Raw genomic sequence first — 4,803 nt, forward strand, 5'->3', positions numbered from 1 at the left:
ATCATTTGGATTCACTTTAAATTATTAAGTGAATGTGCATGTGTGAGGCTGCACACTTTAGGGGTAGAAGAGAGAAGCTGAATCATGATGTCAGAGGAAAGCATAGGGATCAAACAGAGGTCTGGGAATCCATGCTCTCCCGACCTGTCCTGGACTTTGCACTATTATCTGAGCACAAACTCCTGAAACACTATCTGGCCACAGCAATCCATTCCCTTCTTCCAGGGAGGTAGGACCTGCCTAGAGGGAAAAGACCGGGACTGGCACATCCATGGCTCCCACAGCACCTGGCATGGGACCAACCCACATGCTTTCTGAGATTCCTGAGCAAATGTTCTCAGGTCTTTGGGCACGTGGGTGATGGTAACATGAGAATAAGGGCTGGTTAGTCAAGAAGAAGTTTGGGCATCTGGCATGTGAGTGCAGCAGGGACACTTATCAGCTCAGCAAGCAGCTTGTCAGGCCCAGCTCCCACGTTAAACTGCAGTGCAGCAGCCAAGGAGACTTGCTTGAGCTTGGAAGTGCCAGGTCAAGGGCCCGGAGATCAACTCCTCTCCCACTCTGCTGCTCCTGCTGTTCTGTCATGGGCCCCCTTTCTAGTCATCATGGCCCACTGTGACCTAATTATTTGCTCACTGTCAGAAATGACCTGGTCACCCCTCATCCCATCATACACATCTCCAGGCTGGAATGCCCTGTAAACCATTTGCAGCGACCTGATGAGAACAGAAGAATAGCCTGGAAGCTGTCTGCTGAGGGTAATTCAAACTCTAGGGAGAAGCAAAGTAGGGCGTGGCTGTGCTCATCTTGCCATGGTTTGAGGAATGTTTTGCCTAGAGATCAATTTGAATTGGGTCTTGAGAGGTACGTAGGAGTTTTCCAGTGGGTCAAAGTGGGACATAGTCTTGCAAAGAGAAACTTCCCCGAGGCGGGTAGGGGAGAGGGGGTGGGATGGGCACAGGTCAGATAGGGCCAGGCGGCTAGAGGCAGGGGCCAGGCAAAAAGCAGCAAGCCTTGTGTGATTTGTCCTGGGAGCTGGATGTCTTCCCAGAGGCAGTTTAAAAATAAAACAAATACCAGGATGTTTAAATTTATGCTTTAGAAAGATATCCAAAGGGCAGACAGACAAGGGAGAGAGACAGGAGGCCAGAGGTGCAGGGATGAAGAAATCACCAGAGACAGAGTAGAGAACAGAAAAGGTAGATTTATTGAAATACCCTGCAAGGGAGCAGGGGGGAAAGATGGGAAATACCTGCATGGGAAGAACTTGGGGTTCCCTTTTATAATCTTTTTTCACAGGTTTTTTTTTTTTTTTCATAACTGGGGGAGTCAGTCCCTGATGATTGCTATCTGCTGGGACATCAGGTTTCGAGGGGTCTTTTGTGGAGGAGGTCTCCTGTCTGGCTCTGTTTACCCTTTTTCTACATCTGAGCATATAATTCCTGCCCATGGCCAGGTTCCCATGGCAAGACAGAAGGTGGGGACATGAGTGGACACATATGTGAATTTCCTTGTGGAACTGTTAGGGGGAAAGGAAGTCCTGAGCGAACTCCACACAGGTTTTGTGGACTCCACCCCCACTCCATCAAGACACTGGGAACTACAAATCCCATGACCCCAAAAGGAAGTTGCAAGGACCTAAGGGCAGAGTTTAAGCAGCCACTTTCTCAGTTTGTAAATAAAACCAGCCATGTGAGTGGGATCTCAGGCACTTGGCTTGTGCTCTTGGCCAGGCAGGTTTGGTCTCGGCAGGTCACTTGGGATTCCAGGTCAGCAGAATGGGTAGGACGCATTTAAGAATTTATCACCCTCTTTTCTCCCTGAGTTGTACATTTCCTCATTTCCCCTTCCCTTGTAAATAACCTTTGCTAACCTTTTGTGTGTGCCTGCAGTGTAAGTTACTTTTAAGTGTGTGGGTGAGGACCCACAGTCAGGCAACCCGTTTTAGAGTGGGGTTGCCCCGTCACAGAACTGTATAAGAACCTATTATGATCTCTTGTTTTTTAAATGAGAGTTATAGCTTCAGAGTTTTCTGGAAGGGAAGGTGCCTTTGCACATCAAATCCCCAAATCCCTACCCCACATGTTCCTGTGTTGAGCACAGATGCAGGCCAGCCAGAGACTCCCCACCCCACCCTGCTGGCTGGAACCCCAAGGTTACATGCTGGAGAAAGGTTGATGTGTCTTCTTCCTGACCTCAATGCTGACACTTCCACCTGCCCACGATCCCTATCACCCTACCTTAGACCACACCGCATCTCACTTGGAATTTACATATTCCAACAATTAGCCTCTTGGCTGGCCTCCCTGCCCCTCCAACCTATTTCTTGAAAATAGGAGATAGGAGAACTTAAATGTGGTGAGACTGTTAAATTTATCTTGTCCCCAGCAGTAAGAATCACACCTGGCAGAGTAAATAGTAAATAGTCCTTCATGAACTAATTATCAAATTAAAATCAGCCACTGAGGTCATTGGCATAATATGCTTCATTCATGGGTTATTTAGGTGCCTGACAGCCATACAGGGTGAATCATGAGACTTTCAGAAATTTGTGAATGCAGCTGAAACATACAATCTTCTCAATAAAATGTATGATTTGAATTGCCCCCCAGACTCTAAATAGGAATTACTGTATTCACAGCAGTGAGTTATCAAGCAATGAAACCAGGTTAATATATCTTTTTTCTCTGATTGTTTTTTTAATTTTCTTTTTATTTATGTATTTTGTACATCGTTGTACATCATTGTACATCATTTTTTGTACATCATTTTTTTACATTTTATTTTATTTTATTTTTTATTTAATTATTTTATTTTATATAGTTCTTACATCATTTTTCATCTTTGCACAATGTATGCATTTTCATTTTGGTTATATTCCCCATACAATTGCACCCCCCCTTATTTTGACTCTAGTCCTTCCTTTCCCCCACCCTCCCCTCCCCCCTCATTGTTCATTTTTAAACAATGTTTGTTTCCCCCCTCACCCTATGTGTAGTCCCCACAGAATTTCCTTTACCAAGGCACCCGTGCACCATCACCTCAGTCCCCTGTGCTCCTCCCTCCCTCCCTCTGATCCCTCTCCCTCCTCCTCCCCTGCAGATGTCTCTGGTTTATAATTGTCTGTTTGTTTTTGTTTTGTTTTGTTGTGCTTTGTATTATTGTTATTTCCCCCCCAATGTCTTATTTGGTTCCCCTATATTCCTCCTATAAGTGAAACTATCTGATATTTTTCTTTTTCCTTCTGACATTTTTTTTTAAAGATGTATTTATTTATTTATACAAGCACTGGGTACAGTCAGAAGCACGGGAGGGTGAGAGAATTCACCAGAGCCAGAGCGGGGAGCAGAGCAGGGAGAAAGACCAAAGTACACTGCTGAGGGGAGCAGCGGGCGGCAGGAGAGGTCTGCGTGCCATGTGGGACCCTCGCCCGGCGGCCGGGGATCGAACTGTTGCTGCAGAGGCTGTGGGCAGCTTCGCAGCCCAGCGCTCAACCGCTGTGCCACCAGGGAGGCCCCTGACTTATTTCACTGAGCATATAATTCCTTCTCGTTCCATCCATGTTGCTGCGAACGGCATGAGTTTATCTTTTTTGATTGCCAAATAGTAATCCATTGTGTATAGATGCCACATCTTCTTGATCCAGTCATCTATTTTTGGGCATTTGGGTTGTTTCCAGGTTTTACCTATTGTAAATAGTGCTGCAATAAACATAGGGGTATAGGTGTTCATTTGAATCTGATACTGTTTTTAAATAATTATTTTTTTTAATGAAGCACCATTGTTTTACATCCTCATTGATATTTTTACAGTAAAGGATTTCTCCCCTCAGGTGTGGTCACCATTGTTCTCCCACCAGCAAAACACTAACAGGTCTCTGCCCCAGTCCCTGTGCCTCCATTCTCAGCCCTGCTCATCTCCTTTTGGATGCCTCAGATCTCAAGTCTTCAAGGGTTGGTTTGAGTGTTTGTCTTTGACCCTTTGTTTGGTTCCTCAATATTCCACATATAAGTGGCACCATCTATTGTTGGGCCAATTAGCTTACATATTAGCTGACTTGTGTTATGTCCAAGAAAGATGGGGGTCTGCTGTGTTCCTGTTCAGGTAATAAATGAAAACCTCGACAATAACAACCATTTATGGGATATTAAATATGTACCAGTAATGCACACACACACAAATGCCTATGTATATACCACCCTTAATCCTGATCTGTTGAAAGGTAACTGTTATGGTCTCTACTTCACAGGCAAGATCAGGGAGATTCAGGGGAGAGACAGGACCTGTTCAAGGTCACAAAGGTAGTAAATGACTGTTCCATTGCACGTTGGTCTGACTCCAGCCCTGCCCTTGCCTGCATCTCCGGCTTATACCATGGGATGCTCATCTTGCACCTGCCTCATCTTTGGCATCCTGCTACCTCAGCCGATGCTTCAGCTCCCCACTATGCCAGAAGGAGGCTGCTAAGAACATCTGAGGGTACATGCACATCACCCCACAGGGCAAGGGATTTTTTCTTTAAAAAAAAAAGATTTATTTAAGGGGGTTGCAATTGTATGGGGAATATAAAAATAAAATTAAAAAATAAAATAAAGTAAAAAAAATTTTTTATGCATGCCAGAACTGGGGTACAGGCCAGAGGTGTAGGGGGTGAGAGGATCCACCAGTGACAGAGTGGGGAGTAGAACAGAAAGACAGACTGAAGTACACTGCTGAGGGGAGCAGCAGGTGAGTCAGGAGAGGTCTGCTGCGTCATGTGGGTCACCTCCTGGCCGGGGATCAAATTCATGCTGCTTTGGCTGT

General features: G+C 45.4%; 1 long non-coding RNA gene across 1 annotated transcript; it reads left to right on the top strand.

Annotated features, from left to right (window-relative positions):
• The first annotated feature begins 839 nt into the window (after positions 1-839).
• LOC129145129 (uncharacterized) lies at positions 840-4,555 on the top strand. Its single transcript, XR_008550229.1, has 3 exons — positions 840-864; positions 3,833-3,953; positions 4,250-4,555. It is a non-coding gene; the product is annotated as an uncharacterized LOC129145129 (long non-coding RNA).
• The last annotated feature ends 248 nt before the right edge of the window (positions 4,556-4,803 follow it).

Source organism: Talpa occidentalis, unplaced genomic scaffold, assembly GCF_014898055.3.
Source record: "Talpa occidentalis isolate TD23 unplaced genomic scaffold, MPIMG_talOcc4v2.1 talOcc4.9, whole genome shotgun sequence".
Lineage (NCBI taxonomy): Eukaryota > Metazoa > Chordata > Mammalia > Eulipotyphla > Talpidae > Talpa > Talpa occidentalis.